At 43.3% G+C, this 18,746-nt stretch overlaps 1 long non-coding RNA gene across 5 annotated transcripts in view; it reads right to left on the bottom strand.

Annotated features, from left to right (window-relative positions):
- LOC119479398 overlaps positions 1 to 18,746 on the bottom strand; it is a 379,295-nt gene that overhangs the window by 334,414 nt on the left and 26,135 nt on the right. For 4 of the 5 annotated variants that reach the window (XR_005204671.1, XR_005204673.1, XR_005204675.1 and 1 more), the window contains exons 2-4: positions 16,551 to 16,640; positions 4,522 to 4,583; positions 4,375 to 4,436 (exon numbers count right to left, since the gene is read on the bottom strand). This is a non-coding gene — a long non-coding RNA (uncharacterized LOC119479398). The remainder of the gene's footprint in view (positions 1 to 4,374; positions 4,437 to 4,521; positions 4,584 to 16,550; positions 16,641 to 18,746) is intronic. The other variant, XR_005204674.1, reaches the window with a different exon arrangement.

The raw sequence follows: 18,746 nt of genomic DNA, 5'->3' as shown, positions 1-18,746 counted from the left end.
CTGCACAAAATGTAACCAAATGGATCTGCTGTGTGTAATTGTGGCTTAACAGCATGGACTCTCAGCTATGGAAGTAACGCATGTTAGTTAGAGTCTGCAGTGGGGTGCGCTGTTGTGTTGGCTCTCTGTATATGCACTTATCTCGTGCGCAGAAATGATTAAAACGTGGAAACGTTTTAATACTTTGAGGCCACAAATAACTATCTTGTGCGCACAAATTTATCAAAACACGATAACAGTTTTATTAGACTGAGGGAATGAATTATCTCTTGTGCGCACAAATTAGTAAATTGTGGCCTCAATATATATATATATATATATATATATATATATTTCTCTCTCTATGGCCACTCTTGGCCTCCGTAGCTCAGACAACATGCTATTCATCAAGCCATTCAGATCTGGTTCCCCTTCCTATGTCACATGCAGGCTCATTAGAATATATCGCCCTCAGCTTGAGAACTACCTTTGCAAACCCATATTTTTCTCTCAAGCCAATCAGAGCAGACTGGGCTTTTTCAGGAAGGGATCTTAAAGAGACAGGCGCTGAAACAGAGCGTTTCAGACAGAGGGTGAATACAGGTATATTCAGACAGACTATGAGAAAAATAATGTGTTTTTTGAACATTAAGGATGTTAACCTTTTTCTAGTAGAAACCCCAAATACAAGTATGAACCTGAAAATGAGCATGATAGGTCCCCTTTAAAGGCTGGGCAGTTGCCAAATCACAAGTGTTTTCAATTACTCTAACTAGATTGTTGGTCTGTGTCAGCTGGGCGAAGCCACAGCAGGTGAAAGTAATTAGACCTCTTCTCAGGACAGTGTTCAACCAGCACTTGATTGACATCTCCCTCACCCCTTTGTTGGTTTCGTTGTACTTGTTAGGGTGGGACAACTTAGGCTAAGTTCACACTACATGACTTTCAAAGTCGTCAGATCGCAGTCCTGTTCACGTTACACAACTTGCTGGCTTGTTATCATGAGTCTTTAAGTCGTCGTGGTTTTCACACGACATGACTGACCGGCGACAGGGGGGTCACACACTACAAGATCTTTCACCGCGAGACACATTGCTGATGTTGTTGTTGGCACGTGTTCACAAAATAGCCTGTTTCCACCAGTTTCCACACTCTTTTTTACCAATTATTCCTCTATGTGCAACAACAACTTTGCTTCACGTTGCAAAGGCAACACAAACAGTAAGTTCCTATTGTTACAGGCAACCCCTCCTCCCCCAGGTTTCTTCTCAACCCATGTCTCGCGCTCTCATCGGCTGCAGCTCGTGGCCGGGGTCCCGGAAGGTCCAGATATTTAGCATGCTACATATCTGTAATGTGTCTGCGTGGCATCGGCGGACCTCTCGGCTCGCGTCTTTGAGCAGCTCACACATGACGCTCGAGCGCCGATATGCGAGCGGCGAGCCGACGCCGATTTGCTTCTGATCTGGGGGTTTTGTCGGGGAGCGGAAAATCAGAGCTAAAGTGGTGTAGTGTGCACTACGCATTACCCTGTTATTATTGTTGTTGGTACATAGTGTTTGGTGACATCACATAATTCCCTGCACGCAGTAAATGGATGGACTCTGGGTGTGCAGGGGATTTCACATTTTATATACAAAGTATATGACCACTTTATAAAATATCATGCATTATTATAGATAAAATGTAGTCAACGTATAGTTAGAATATTAAATGCATCAGCAGAAACAAATCAATAATAGGGTATATAAAAACACTGAGAGGGCCGATATTGAGTACTTCTACTTTTGATACTTTGAGGTCAATTTTATGATGATAATAATGATAAACTTTTACAAAAGTAATATTTTGAATGCAGGACTTATCATTATAAGAGAGTATTTTTACATTGTGACATTGCTACATTTTTAATCTAATACTTCCTCCTCGACTGAGTGTTATGAGAAGTATGCTACCAGGAGTGTGCCCCTTGCACGCATTTGATTGGCCAGCGCAGTGCGTTGCCGGATGACGTTGCAAATTCGTGCCGGACAATGGTGCATTTGTTTGCCCGAGCCCTTGGCGTAGGCGCGCATTGAAATGAATGATGGGGATGTGTTTCTTCACGCAGTGCTAATGACGCTCCAAACAGTCAAAACATGACCAAAAATCTTAGCTATTATTGGCCCCTGGAGCTCCTTGGTTACCGGGTGGTTACAGCGCATGATGCCATGCAACCACAATGTCGTCGGTCCGATTCCAGCCTTGGGACCTTTGTCATACCCCTCTCTCTCTCGCTATCTCTCTCTCTCTCTCTTCATCCCATTTCTACACTGTCATCTGTCAAATAAAGGTTAATAAATATGTTTTTGAGTGTCTTTTAGCTCATTGGGTAAGACAGACGTGAAACAGAATTATTGTAGCACCAAATCACTTTCTATAATACTGCATAGTTAGACATCAAATACAATAATAAGACTTAAGTTGTTAACCCTCTGAGACCCGTTTTTGTCTTTTTTTAGGGGGGAACAGGGGATTTTAGGGGGGAGATAGCAGGTGAACAGTAGATGTCACATAGAAGTGGTGTACATCATCTGAAAGTGTAAAAGTGCTTAGAACATTATGATCGAAGTAAATGATGGCCATTCCCGTGCTCTATTATGTCTCATAAGTTGTTGCAGCAATTTTTTGGTTGATACCATTTGTTACACAGATTTGGTGCTAAATTTAACCTTTTTTTTTTTACCACTCAAGAATTGATAAAAATGATCAATAATCCCTCCAAAATACCACATTAAGACACCAAGACCTTGAGGAACACCATAGAAAAAGCCATGCTGTGATTTGGTATAAAAAACTGTTGACATTTGGGGACATTGATCTATTTATTAATTATTTCTTTGAGCATGTTGTACAGTGTCAGTCATTATCAGCGGTGGTTTTATTGCTATACTGTATTATTATACTGGGGCTATGCATCCTCTATAGTAGGCCTATAATACTCCAATAATATGCCAACTGGAACATTATAGGGCTAAGGTGGTGTGTTTAGTGGTGTTAATAGTTAAAGTGTTTCCCTGTGTTATTTGTAGCCTATAGTCGGGTATCATTCAGCTTTTAGGAGCAGTGTCCCAGTCAGGATGCTCCTACATATTATGAAGTATAAAGAAACACATTGTGAATTTCTACAATGAATAAAATATACTAGATATTGGGTTTGGGGATCTTCCCCCAGGAAAATTTGAAGTTTTTTACTTAAAACTATGCAATTTTACATCAGTTTGGACCATTATTATTACTAATTAAAAGATTATTTTATAATTAACACATATCACAGCCTTCGTCTGAGCATTTAATTCTTCTGGAAATGTTTACCCTAAAATATCAGAATCAGAAAACTTTAAAATAAAGTTTCATTAATGCCGTGCGTCGGCTCGTCCAGATTCTCCCCACGTAGTTTTAATGTTCATACAGTATGGCTTATTAGATCTCCATTATGAATCTTCCAGAGAACCTGGTATGGATAGGGCAGAGAAGAGTACTGGCAGCTTGTGAGAAGTTCCGGTATGCAAGAAAAAGTCACAGTACTACAAGGAGTAAAATATAGAAGTGCCGGTACTGGGTACCAGTGAGTACCAGCCCACTTTGAGAACTGGTTCCACCAGTAAACCAGTCGTAGCACTACAGTGAATTTGCAGGCTAAATGCACAAAGGAGGTTCAATATTACGTCTGAAGCTTAAATGACATGCTTCTGTTTTTCCCTGACCTCTGAACCCTCATTAGTTTTCACCACTGAAATGCATTTCTTTCGCCCAAAATCAACTTCTGCACTCACTCTCTCTCCACCCACTCCATCTGTCTCTCTATCCTTCCATTCCTCTCTCTCTCTCTCTGCCCTCTCTGTTTCCTCCATAATGATGTTAATAAAGTGAGCAGAATGGATTATCCAGATTCCCATGGCAGGTTGCCTGCCCTCTGCTCCCTCTGTCTGCCGCTCCCCTCTGTTTGCTGGAGGGGAATCATTCACTTAGCCTTATCGCTTTACACCCACGCTATCTGGGCGCACACACACACAGGCCATGCAAACACGCCGATAGCGGCTAGAGGCGTGTTTACACGGCCGCGCTGTGAACACAAGGCGAGAGGTGGGAAACGCCGAGATTGCAGACGAGGTTTGGAAACTCAATGAAGGAGATCAAACACAGAAGGTGGACAGACAGACAGACAGACAGAATGAAAGAAAGAAAGCATCTTCTAAATGCTTTCCAAATGTTCCCTCCCTTAAAAGAATGAGGAGACGTGAGCGTGCAGAAACAGGGCCGTGTTCCCACCATCGCTCACGGTGTAATTGCTCTAGCAAACCTCTCTCGGATCTAATATAAACTAACGAGGCAGATCGCTCCATCAGACCTTACCAGACAGTCGATGGTGAGCAGAGAACATGCTGTAGTTCCATTAGGGCCAACGGTTCTCAGGGCTGTGGAGAGAGACATGAGGAGAGGTGAGCGGCTGGCTGGAAGTCCAATTTCTATCCAGTTTTAATAAGCTAAGCCTCTACATACCACAGGCTTGTGCTTCTTTATTCTTTCACTCGCTCCCTCGTTGGTTGTTACAGCTACTCGTCCTGTTAAATAAGAAAAGAAAGAAAACCAGGAGGAACATAGTGAGTAATACGGATTAGAAGAGTATTAACTGTGAGAGGTGATTTACAGTTGCTGACCAGGATGCACCTCTCCCCCTTCTATCGTGCCCTGAATGGAGAAAGTGGACCTGGATCAGCACTTGAAAAACTGCTGACAAAGACCAGACCAGTTGTGTGTCTTAACGTGAGAGATTGGGCACATCTGGAGGCTATCAGGAGGAACAGGTAGTGTGTTTCCCAGACATGGTGCCAGATGTAGAGATGCCTTCATCCTGGATTTGTACTGAAGAACAGTGGAATGTAACTAATTTAGGGGCTGTGAATTGATTAGAATATGTAATCGTGATTAATCTCATGATTGTCCATAGTTAATCGCAATTAATCGCACATTTGTCATCTGTTCAAAATGGGGGAGATTTGTCAAGTATTTAATACTCTTATCAACATGGGAGTGGGCAAATATGGCTACTTTTTTCAAATGTTTGTATATATTTATTACTGGAAATCAATTAAGGACACAAAACAAGGACAAATATTGTCCAGAAACCCTCACAGGTACTGCATTTACTGTAAAGAATATGCTCAAATCATAACATGGCAAACTGCAGCCCAACAGGCAACAACAGCTGTCAGTGTGTCAGTGTGCTGACTTGACTATGACTTGCCCCAAAACTGCATGTGATTATCATAAAGTGGGCATGTCTGTAAAGGGGAGACTCGTGGGTACCCATAGAACCCATTTTCATTCACATATCTTGAGGTCAGAGGTCAAGGGACCCCTTTGAAAATAGCCATGACAGTTTTTCCTCACCGAAATTTAGCATAAGTTTGGAGTGTTTTTTTAGCCTTCTTCTCAACAAGGCAGTATGACATGGTTGGTACCAATGGATTCCTCAGGTTTTCTAGTGTCATATGACGCCAGTATCTTCACTCTAGCTTTAAAACAGACCTAAAAATCACAAGTTGTGTTCATGCTTTAAAGAAATTAGTGGCGTTTAAACGAATTTGCGTTAACCAGGCCTGTCTCGAATAAAAATTTTTGGACTTCAAAGCTTTGGTGAGAAATATTCTAAGCTATTTGAAGCTTCAGGACAGCGCCGCCGCCGCCGCTGCACTGCTGTACACACACACACACACACACACCTCTACACACAACAAACAGCGACATCCTACTGAAAAAAACTAATAATAATTAATGTTGAATATAAATAATGAATACTGTTGAGGGATTATTCCTTATGTCATGGGCTATTTTATACATTATTAAAGGTTATATATGGTTCTCACAAATCAATGCAGCTATTGTCTGTGGAGGAGTTCCACACTTTATACTTGATGACATCACAAATTTGAGTTTTAGCGCACTAGTTTTTGGATTTGGGATAGAGTTTTTCATGTTTGCTAATATTCTATGGACTGTCTTAGACCATAGGAATGACATGTATGCATTTTGAAAATGGGCATATAGGTTCCCTTTAAGTAATATTTTCAGCCGATTAGACCGTTATCAGGTTGTTAAATGTGCATTAGTGGTTATATAAGCCTGATAGATGTGGGTCAGACGGGGCCTGCTACACCTACTAGAATGTTTTATCATTGATTCACATGGTTGATCACCGAAAGAAGGAATTAAAAAAAAAAAAAAAATCGTCCGTAGTTATTATGAAAGGGGCAAAAGTGGAAGTGGGGCGCTGCAGTATGGACAGTGTGAAACTCCATATGGGGTGGCTAAGGGTCGGGGTGATGGATGGGACACAAAACTTATACCCAGAACGCCAGGGTTCGCATCCCATGTGAATCCAACAATGTGTAGTTGTCTTTGTGTTCACAAGCGTTTCACTTGAAACATAGTTATTTTAAGCCAAAACACAATGTTGTTCCTTAAACATAACTAAGTGGTCTTGTTCCCTAAACCTAAACAAGCTGCTTGGTCTTTCATGCAATTTCACAACGTGTTAGAATGTGTTGCTTTTAAGTTTCGCTTTCACATTTACAACGTAGTACGTGTAGTAGCCTCTACTGACCCACATCTATGAGGCTTATAGCAACCAATAACGTACATTTGGCCTGATAACAGTTGAAACAGGTGATATTTTCAATGTAGGAATTTCACTTTGAAACTGAGTATTTTTTACAGTGTGGCATTGCTGCTTTTACTTCAGTAAAGGATCGGAATGCTTTTTCTACTGCTGAGGCAAAAACTCTCTCTTGAAAGTTTTAAAGTGTGATGAAGCTCTGGGATTTAGTTGGTGTATCGTGCCTCTCCACCAACTAAATCCCAGAGCTACACCACGAAAGGAGGGCCGTTTCCAAAAACATCCCTCATGAGGATGGAGTTAAAGTGCTGCAGGAGTTCAGCAGACGTAGCAAATGTGCCCTCCGCCTTGGCTCTATCAGCAGGAGAGCTTGAATAATGAACACAATGGAAGAGCCAGGGTGAAACAGAGAGCGTACAGTAAGTAAGAGGGAGGGGGGGAAAAAGGATGTTTGTGAAAGTAAAAGCGGGAGGAAACAGAGGTGAGATTGTGGCGAAGGGGGCAAGAAGGAGGGAGGGCAGGAAAAGAGACACCGGCCAGTCGGTGAAAACGAGATGGAGACTGTACCTGAGAATGAATAAGCACATTGCAATTCCTTAACACGGTTAGCCAATTAGCTAAGAGGCGTGCCGTGCCAGTTCCAGAGATTCGTTACGGCCTCGATCGAGTCATCCGCATTCATATAAACTGGCATCCCACGCGGAATCAAAATGGAAAAGTGCTTGATTGAGTTTAGAGAGGAGTCGTTCTTGAGGAATAGGAATACTTCTGTCTTTGTGTTGGTAGCAGTACAACGCCTGGATTTCACTTTGCTCTTGGAGACCAATCGGCATTACGCAGCAACCGAGGGGACCGATCGAATTAAAGCAAAAATGGAGGAACAACGCCACCCTCGCCCCCTCTCATCCTTTCTGCCCCTTTCTCTAACAATTCACTCTTTCCTCCCTCCTCTCGTCTTTCAAGACATCATCCATGCATCGTTTTCCATTAGTCAGCCACTCTATCCATCTATCAGAATATCTAAATCTCTTATCTGTGTCCTCATCGGGTGCCACCGGGCTCAGGGCAAACCTAATTTGGACTCGTAATTGCTGTCAGCCTTGTTGGACACAGTTATGGGGGGTTGAGGTGGGGGGGTGGGGATCTGTGGGTAGCCTTGAGCGTTAAGTGCAAAATGTTCTTTTTTTCCTCTCCCTATTTTTCAACCTCTCTCATCGTCACTTTTCTTCATCGCCCCCCCTTCTTTCTCTAAATATATTTGCACTCCTCCCTCTCTATGCCGCCCCCCCCCCCTCACTCTAATTAATTCTGCTGTGAATTAATTACCAGGGGGAATCTTCCCAAAACAGAAGAGAGAGTGGGGAGTAATGGGGAGGGGGTTCTGCATTAATCAGCGCTCTATTCCTCAGCAAAAGCTTGAAACAAAAGAGGCCACGGAATGAAAGAACAACACAACAAAAACACGATGAACAAAATTGTTTACTTCGCCCTCACCTCCGCGGCTCGAACCCCCATGGGGATGTGATTAGGAAAGCAGAGCTCTTTCTCTCCCTCTTTCTTTCTTTCTCTTTTTTTTTTTGTTTTTCCCTGCCCCTCCTTGCTCCGCTCCATTCCTCTTTGATGAAGTTGTGGGAGTTCAGAGGGAAAGCGGCGCGGCTGGGATAGCGCCCGAGCACAAAGCGCCATGGGAAGAGCAAACTTTGGCTCGTCTGACGGAGAGGGCCGGGAAGAGGTGTCTGCATGTGTGTGTGTGTGTGTGTGTGTGCTGTGACGCTTATACCCAGGAGTGCTGTCACACCCGACTGATTAGAACATCAAAAGTGAATAAATGTGAAGTTAAAGCCGTTCACCGATACGTTACCTTATGCCAGATCACTTTCCCCCTGTCCCTTCCCCTCTGCATGCTAATCAAGATGTTTGTTTAGCAAAATTAAAAAAAACAACACAGAGGCTTGTCAAACTTCAGGGGGCCCAACGAAACCAATGACTCAATCCTGCTCATGCACGTGTTGCCGGGGTAACCCAGACTCCCGGGAAGAGCGACAATGAGGGGATATGATGTCAGGAAGGAGTAATATTGCACTTTTTTTGTGTCTTTTAACCCTCTGAGACCTGCAGATAGAGATCCTGTCAAACTAGAAAACCTGAGGAATCCATCGGTACCAACCATGTCATACTGGCTTGTCGGGAAGGAGGCTAAATAACACTCCAAAGTAAAAAGAAAAACTGGCATGGCCATTTTCAACAGGGTCCCTTGACCTCTGACCTCAAGATATGTGAATGTAAATGGGTTCTATGGGTACCCACGAGTCTCCCCTTTACAGACATGCCCACTTTATGATAATCACATGCAGTTTTTTGAATGCAATATAAATGTACTATTTTCACCTATTTTAAAATTATGTGTTTGAGTATTTCTGCATACTGGGGTCCATAAACAGTCTTAGAATTACATCAATTGGGTATCGCTGTAAAGCTGAGACTCTCGTGGATCCAATGAGCCCTATATTCAACTATATTCATGTGTGATGATGTTAGTCCCCATAGTAGCCATTTCATTGTAGTGAGGCCATTATTTTTTAATTTGACCTCACTATATAAAATGACCTGTGGTGACCTCTAGGATAATCACAGCCTCGTGAAACTTTACAGCCACAAACCAGAGACCTAGAGCATTGACAATTAAGGGAGTTTCAGTGCAGTTTCCACAACAGAAGTGCTCGCCATCTAATCGCTGAAAAATGCAGTTCTTGTACAAATATCAAACGTTTTTGACACCAAATCACAGCATGGCTATTTCTATGATGTTCCTCAAGGTCTTGGTGTCTTAATGTGGTATTTTAGAGGGATTATTGATAATTTTTATCAATTCTCTAGTGGTAAAAAATGGTTAAATTTAGCACCAAATGTGTGTAACAAATGATATCAACCGTAAAATGGCTGCAACAACCTATGAGACATAATAGAAGCATGGGAGTGGCCATCATATATCATCACATTTAATTCATTCATTCATTCATTCATGTTTATTTCTGATTTATGACTAGAACAATTTGACACACAGCGCTGAGCAGCATCTCAAATTAATCTTCAGGTTCCCAGCTTTCAGATGATGTACACTACTTCTATGTGACATCTACTGCTGACCTGCTATCTCCCCCTAAAGAACCCCTGCACCCTGATAAAAAAAGATAATACGGGTCTATTGCGGGTCTCAGAGGGTTAATTCTCAGCTTGGGTGGGAGAGAGAGAGAGGACATGTTGCTCTCCCACATGGGTGGCATGTGAGCAGAGTCCCTGTCCGTTTCTGTGTATGTGTATGGGGGGGGGATGCTCGTCACACTCACAATGAAGATGTCATCAAACCGAGCTTAGCTCCCCACTGACACATGCCGACCCCACCCAGCCCCAAACACACACACACACACACACATTCACACACTCCGTCTCCATATCGCGGCCAAGCCCAGATCATCAACACAATAGCCGTTCCCCTGCAATAAAAGGGGGATTTGAGTGCAATCCTAAACTGTGGCGCACCACTGACCCGTTGTCAGAGGGATAAAACATGTCCGGTGAGATATCTTGACGCACGCATGAAAACAAAAACCTCCCACTCTTATTCTCACTCGCGCTGCAATGACACCTTCAGTTTGTTTCAAAGTCACATGGGCTCAGCGTGTTTATTCAAGTTCCATCTGAGTACCAGTTAAGAAAAAAATAAGCTGAACACGAGCATCCGTCCAGACTGTGGTTTTCCCTTGGTTCATTTTGTTATGATCGGCCTCTCCAAGCTGGAGTAACTGCTGGCTATCAGATGTCAACATCCGCCTCCTCGTACCCGTAAAAAATTCTGAGATTTGAGGTTTGTTTCCTGTTGTTGGTTCAGATTACAATTGTAATGAACCTCGCTGCGGTTTTGCCTGGCAGCGGACCGAAACCCGCATTTTGCTGTCATCACTCGAAGCAATTACGGTGCAAGTTTAAATGGCATCATTCTCACCTGGCCAAATGAAACACACTAATGGAGTAAATGCTCCAGAGATGCAATAAAAGCTCTCCAAACATACTTTAAATCTACTCTAAAAAGGGCACGACGCTTTCCCGTATGGCACCTCCACACAACCCGACACCTTTTCCCTCTACCAAACTTAACTGTAAACATGTTTAATTCACTGAAGTAGAGACTCAAATAAGTGGGCAATTATAACGATATAAAGCGAAGGGAAGCCGTGTTATGATTCATGTTTGTGAGGTGATACCAGGATAAATACGGTTCAAAAAGGGTTTTTGGATGAAGAGTTTTTTTGTGGGGTGGGGAGAAAAAATGCCCAAATATTGCCAGCTTATTACAGTAAATGACACTGCATTGGAATAAAAAATGCAGACATGTTACATAACTTCTGGTAAAGTTTGTACTTTAACTCCAGCCTCCTGCTTCAAACGGGTAATCATGTTTTGCCATGCTGGGTTGAGTGAGAGGGATAATTGGTGTTGGTGCATGCCTGTGCACCACCAAGTCATCCAGCCATACTGGTGGATGTTTTCTCCTTCGAAACATTTCCACGAGCTGCACCAGCGGAGATTAAAACTTCGGTAGTGTGTAATGACTTTATTAACCCCTTTGAACCCTGGCTGGTTTGCTTGGTGTTCCCGCCCAATATTTGGGCGCTTATGGCATAGTCACTACTTATTACTATTCCATCTCTGGAGCATTTCCTCAATTAGCATGTTTTCTTATTTCCATTTGGGATAAACATATTTTTTTGGGTACTACAGCTCCAGCCATGCTTTTGGTCATATAAACAGAAAACAAGTGTAATATTGCCATGGAGCCGGTGACCAAAGCCCTGTTCATTGGCATTCACTACTGTAGCTAGCAGTTCCTGTTTGTATTCCAGTGACTGATGTGCAGATTACCAATTCAGGGTTGTCAATCAAATTACTTTTGATTGTGAAGTCTAAATTTCCCCATTATGAAAGTGGATCTACAATGCATCTGGAGAACATTTTATCAGAAGATGCAGATATTACGGGAAAGAGCGGTACAAGGCGCATTCGATGGAAGAAATTTGCGCTTATGTCAGAGTTTTATGTATCTGCCTTATAAATGTACAAAATATGAGAAAAAAGGAGAGGGACTGAAGGGGAATAACCAGCCCGGTCACACCAAAGTGGCGTATGAATGACATGGTAATTTCTACGTCATTTTGGGTTCTATAATAACGCCTTTGTTGCTTTTGCTGTGTCATGTGTACACCATGCAGTCTGCACTGACTGCAATAAAAACGCATCCGTGTGAATATGCTACGCTCAGAGCTAGTGGCGTAGAATAAAAAGTGAGAGGCTGCTTATGGTGGGCAGGAGGGGAGTTGAATAGGTCCAACAAACACAGGACTTTCAACCGGGAAACCAGTGTATGCTCAGGTGCTGTTGAGTTATTTTTAAGTTACATTAATGACGTTTGTGACGTGTTTTCTGTACTTATGTTACGTTGTTTACGAACTGATTTTACTTAGTTTACATACTTATTTTAAGCCCAACCATGATGTTTTTCCTAAACCTAAGTAGTTTTTTTTTTTGCCTAAACTTAACCGAGGCCGTTACCATAGTTTTTTTTGGGGTTTTTTTAAGATTATGTTTTGGCTGTTCTGTTTTTATTAGATAGTGACAGTGATAGCTGTGAAAGGGGGAAAGAGAGGGTATGACATGCAGCAAAGGGCCGCGGGTTGGATTCGAATCCCGGGCCGCGGCAGTAAGGACTGAGTCTTGGTACATGGCGCCCCCCCGTTACCGTAGTTCTGTTGCCTAAACATAACCGCGACCATTTCACGGTAATGATGTGGCATTAATTGACACGTGAAAAGCCGTTTCACAACAAAAGCCCATGGTGTGCTAGAGTATTTATACACCTACCCATAAAATAAGGTTGAAATAACAGAAAGAAGACACTCTGGTCTGGTGAGTTCTTCAGTGAGACAGCTGGACAAACACACTCCCACAGTAGACTTCTATCTAAGTCTGTTTTGGGCCGTATAAACACCAACGGTCTAGCAATCAAATTTGTGCAAAAAATCACTTTGCTTTATTTCTTAACATATCTTTAAAAGAAGAGGTTCAATATATGACACAAAAAGCATCAATCTGGTGTCAAGCAACAAAGCTGCAAAAGCAAGACAATCCCAGACCGTAGCTAAATTACACAAGACCACACATTTCTCACACTACCGCCATCTGTCATTTGTAACACACTCCATCACACTCAGTGTGCGCTTTTTCTGGTGTCTAGCGAGGTGACTTCAACGTGTCTAAAAACAGTCTGGGCTCCTGTCTTCAACACAGAGGTCTATCGACAGCATCTGGAAGCGGGGATGATCGATGAGCTACTGCGTCATTCCCCAGAGCGCGCTCCGTCAGAACCGCCACCGTGCGCCCAAGTGCCAAGCCCGCCGACATCCAAAGACAATGTGATGCATCAGTTATCGAGCCAGATTTTTCCCCCGGACTACACGATCCGAGCCCAAGTTAGAGGGTGGTACATTTTCCCCCCGAGTTAATCCCATCTCCAGCCATGAACTGTCAGCCGTTATCCCAACCCAGGCCGCATAGAAACCAAAGCCTTGTGTATTTCACCCCGAAGCCAGGCCTGTCTAATTTAGCCCACTTTATCACCCCGGTAATCAGACCAGCGCTCCCACACAGAACAACGTGTTCTGTTCTTTCCAGATTCGTGCCAACGCTCCTTCCAGTTTCGGTGTATCTCAGTGAGAACATGTTTCTACCTCATGTCCAGGGAACCTCCGCTGTCCCAGTCCTGAGCTGGCACTGGCAGCATGCTGGTGGGGAGGGGGTAGCGGAGGGAACTGTTTTTTTTGTCAGTGCAGGAGCTGCAGGATGAGAGACATCCACACAAACGCAAACCAGATGGAGGGATAGACGGATGGATGGGAAAGGAGGAGAGCCTGAGTCATCCTCGCTCTCTCGGTCTACCTCCAATTCTGTTGGTTTCAGTTGCGGCTCCGATGTAGGCTGCACATTGTATGTGGTATTGTACAACAGCTACTTTCAACTCCACTTGATTGGCCAAAGAAGCAATCCAGCCTCGTGCATGGCAGTGCAAGATCAAAGATGGACTTGGTTGAACTACTCAGCAATCTCTTTTTCCTGACTGTGCACAACTTCGTACAAAACCCTCGGGACTGCATGCATTAATAACTGATGCATTAAGCTGACTCATTCTGCATCAGTGTCACACCTTTTATTACAAGTATTATCTAAAAAGACCACGGTACGCTTGAAAATTAACTATGAAGTGTTGTCCGACTACATCTTAAAGCAAAAGTGTTGCTGTGTATAGTTGTTCTGAATTGCCACACACGAAGCTAGGGGGGGGGAAGCCTGGACACAGAGAGAGATAAGATGCGTTGAATCGTACAAATGGTAATAAGGGTGCCCACTTTTAAAGAGTCTCTTCAGTAAGACATGTATGGTGTTGCACTTTGTTGTACGAAAAATGATGAGTAAAGTAGTTGAACGAATTTAAAGCACAGAGCTTGAGAAGTTCAAACCGTTCCCCTTACCGTGAGACCGGGTTGGATGAGTCATTTCACACAGAACACGAATATTACATGGCGAAAGAGCAGCATACTTTTTTTGAAACAAGTTTGATTTTTCTGAACTTTCGCACCGCGAATAAAGGCATCAACCAATCATGTTGTGTGGAACGGGTTGAGTTGCGCTTGTATTTATGAAACAACTCTGAGGCTCCGTAGTCCGAACCAAGACGGCAAATTGTATTACTCCTTTCAACCTTGACAAAGGCGACGCAGACCAGATCCACTCCTTCTGTTCTTACCTTTCACAATAAAAGCCGAAGACATATAATATTTGCAGGCGAGTATTTCGCATTTTTGTTTTTTCGTCACACCCTGTAGACCTTTAATGTGAAGAGGTCTCTACTCAATTTCTTCACTTTTGTTGCTCTTTCTGCTTTTTTTGTGTGACTTTAGACTTGTCAACCTGCAAAGACCAGCTGAGGTCGATAAAGTAGAGCTTAAAGGTGATGGATGATAAGCTCAGCATGGCAAACATACAGCCTAGACCGGTAGTTCTAAACCTTTTTAGTCTGTTGAACCCGCCAAAGCCCTTTAGAGGTGGGCTCAAGTGCCCCAGTTGTGATCCCCTTGAAGATGGCTTCGTGAAATTCTTTGACAATATTCCACTGCATTATTTTTAGGCTTTTTTCTTTTCTTCAGTCATTGGTTGAGTTTGCATTTGTACCAGTAATACTCCATTTATCCATTTCTTTCAGCTTTCTTGTTCTCTCAATCGCAGCATTTGATGTAAAGGTGTTACAACTGACTCAGGTCAGTTGCCATGTCACCAGTTTTTGATCTCATTTGTCTGTTACTTTTGGATATGTGGATATTAAAAATGATTATCAGAATTATTTTTAGGGATGCACCGATACCGATACTGGATCGGATATCAGGCCGATACTGACTCAAATAGCTGGATCAGGTATCGGTGACAATGGAGCAGATCTTTTAAATTCAATGCTATGATTATACACTGTAGACATTATAGACTGGAATTTTAATTCCTGTTCAAGTTTTGACCAATTTGTTGCTGCATTAAAAATGTTTACCCATTGAATTGTATTTCCTGTTAATTTAGAAGATTTTTTACCAAGTTGCTTGTGTACAATTTATTATTTTAATAATAAATAACAATTCAGTGAGTTTATGTATTTATTTGTTAAATTTTGTTTAACAAAGTTAGGAGGGCAATAATTAAGACAAGGCTGTTGTTGCCTTACACATAACAGAATGATCCCAGTCTCTTCCACACAGTGAGGCTTACAGCTTATTAATTAAACACTGGTATCGGATCGGTACTTGGTAAAGATGTGAAGATGTCCTGAAAAGGTCACCATACATGGTACCGATCTCTGATCCCTTATAAGCTCGTCTAAACTACACGGATATGTTTCACAAAATCGGATCCCTAGCCACTTATGACATGCTTAATGAACTCCGACTCACATCAGCCCACTGTATGTCAACATTTCCTTGACAACAAGTAAACCTTGCGTCACTCTTCTGAGACAAAATGTCAAAGTTTTGGCAGCTTTTGCGTACGAGACAACAAGACACAACAACGAAAACGAAGCCAAATCACTGACACGGCTGGCACCAGGGGAGACGCCTCATTGCAGTCAAAACATTAATTCATGCTGTGACTGAAACATGTTTGAAACAAAAACAGATGTGACATCTTTTGTTATTGTTGGACTTGTCTTTTGAAAAAAAAGCTGTCAGTTCATGTTGGTATCGACTGAGCTGTATACTTTCCCTTCTCTTTACAGTTTTTTTCAGTCCGATTTCATTCTTTTTCCACCCGGAGAGGAAAGCCGACAGAAGGCAGGTACTGAACAAAAAATCACTCCGTCCGTCACACCCTCTCCATCCTACTAAATCTATCAGCGGCGCGCAGGTCGAGAGAGGCTGAGGGCTTTGCTTGTGTCCGCGTACAGTACGCGACCATACATTTCACCTCAGAAAAAAGAGAGCGACGGAGCGAGAGACTGTAATGAGAGAGAAAAAGTGAAAAATAACAAGAAACATGACAGCTGTGATGTCATTCACCATTAGAGGCCATTAGTGGTTTCGAATGTTCCATTGAGTGTTTTCACGTCAGGGTAGTGTGGCTGAAAAGCCCATTGACATCTTACTATCACCCCATAAGTAACATAGCACACTCTTGTGTGGATGTTTAGCGGTAAATTGGGGGTAATGAAGCAGAAGTGGGGTCACAGTAGCTCTTTGACTAACTCAGCTTCCACTGCACTTCAAAAAAAATCACACGACCTCGAACGCATGCATGCACAGGCCATCGCTCCGTCACCACCTACCAGTCGAGGGCATGACGTCATCCGCAGCGGCGCATCCTGTTTTTTCCCTTGGACGGTGTGTTTGGTCTGTCAGGATGAGGTGGTGCTGACCTGAAGAATGAAAGATGAAAGATGGTGAAGAGAGGGATGAGGACAAACAGACGCCCGTCACCGCCGCACTTTCCAACCACTTTCTCCCTTCTTTCCATACAATTTACCTTGTATTGCCCCGTCTTGTTTTGTCCTGCATTGAACTTTATTGTCTTTCTTTGGCTGTTGTCTCCGCACGAGCATCACGCATACATGGCTGCTATGCCAATTTTCTACTTCTGGAATTTTGAATTAAAAGCTGGCAAAGTGAAAAATTGAAGTTTTTATTCATGCTGTGGTTTGATCGAGACCAGGGGGAAGCTGAGCCAGGACTTAAATTGCATCTGACTGGTCAGTGGGAGCGCTCCTGACAATCACGGCGGCTTACATGGACCATTTGACGCAACTGAGTTGCAGCGAGGACAAAAAGACAATTTCAGCATCCACAACATTCATAGAAGGTTGGGGAGTGTGACTTGATGTGCTCCAAGTCGATGCAGAGACGGCGTCCGCGCACGTTGGCGGTCGCGCTTCTTGTGTTTTAATGATGTCTGTGTGCTAAAAGGATGGCGCTGTAGAACAATCCAGCAATCTCAAATTAACCAGCGGTTCCAGACCAACCAATCCTTGATTAATGCACATACCAGCCAACACATTCTAACTCTCATAGGAGGCATTACTCTTGGACGTTTCAGGGACGGCGTGTCAATATGCGCTCGTTACATGCATAGTGTCCTTTCAAAATAAACTTCGAAGTTAGGTTAAGGCAACACAACCACTTAGGGTTAGGAAACGGTCGTGGTTGATGTTAACTTCACTGACTAGCGACTCACATGACTCACGATACTAATGACTCACATGACTCACGGGACTGACGATACTAACAATTCAACCTACTAGTGACTCACAGGACTGACGATACTAACGATTCACGCGACTAGAGACTCACGTGACCAGCGATACTAATAACTCATGCAGCTAGCGCGTCAAGTGACTCACGGGACTGACAATACTAACAAAGCACGCGACCAGCGACTCACGGGACTGACGATACCGACGAGTCATGTGGTTAAAGACTGACAAAATAAGTCAACGATTTAGTTTCACACGGGACACGAACACCGCTCTCCTGGTTGAAAGTCTTGTTTGTTTAACCCATTCACCACACCTTCCATTGCCCTCAGCAGACTCTCACGCTATTAACGATGTTACTTGCTCCGACTGTCAAATAACGACGTGGGTGGGTTTACATTGGAGTTAGTGGAAAGCCCGGTTCGTCACATACTGTTGCTAAAGGTTTCCTCCGTGCGTCGGTTTTTCCGATGCCGAGGGGCACTTACCAAACAGCTGTATTTGTCGACTTGTGATTGAGAACGGGTTGTACCAGCAGTGCAACACCATTCTTTTTGGGCCATCTCTAGAGCCAGTGTTTGGTTGGTCCATTCTGGACTACTGTAGAAACATGGTGGCCGGCTCCGTGAAGAGGACCCGCTCAGTATGTAGATATAAACGGCTCATTTTAAGATGACAAAAACATAATGATTCTACACTAAAGAATACACTAAAGAAAACACTTATTCATGGCATACATTTCTGCCAATAGTTCCCCCTACATGTTACATGCTGTTCCTTTAATTTAGGCAGACTACAGGTGTAAGAAGATTAAGAGTACTTTTATTTAACCACTTGTGAGAGATGTCTTAAACTCAACAAACTGGTTAAGAGATGATCTGCAGGACAGAAGCTGAAGAAATTCACCAAGGAGCACATCTCCAATGGCTGTCACATTATAGAGCACAGTGGGAGCAGATGTGGGTCACCTTGGGCACCAGATTGACTTCCAGAACCGGCACCAAGACCAGAGCAAGCGGAGCAGAGCAGAGCAGATATACAAGCTGCCTGCCAGGACCGCAGCCCAGCCAGAGAGCTTTATAGGAGACTGGGACTGGTTATAATAGGAGCAGGGAGAGGGGAGGGAGGATAGAGGAGGCTGGCGGGATGGGAGGGGATTGGGGGGGTGAGTTGGACAGCAGGGGTTATGTTTCCATGCCCCTGTGTGAGCGTGGATGATCCAAAACCCCATGTCTGTAAATGTCAGAGTTAGGAAGCAGAATCCAAGAGTGAAGT

Source organism: Sebastes umbrosus, chromosome 20 (genome assembly GCF_015220745.1).
Source record: "Sebastes umbrosus isolate fSebUmb1 chromosome 20, fSebUmb1.pri, whole genome shotgun sequence".
Lineage (NCBI taxonomy): Eukaryota > Metazoa > Chordata > Actinopteri > Perciformes > Sebastidae > Sebastes > Sebastes umbrosus.
Note: the sequence above shows the minus strand (reverse complement) of the source record. Positions and strands in the feature narration are given on the sequence as shown.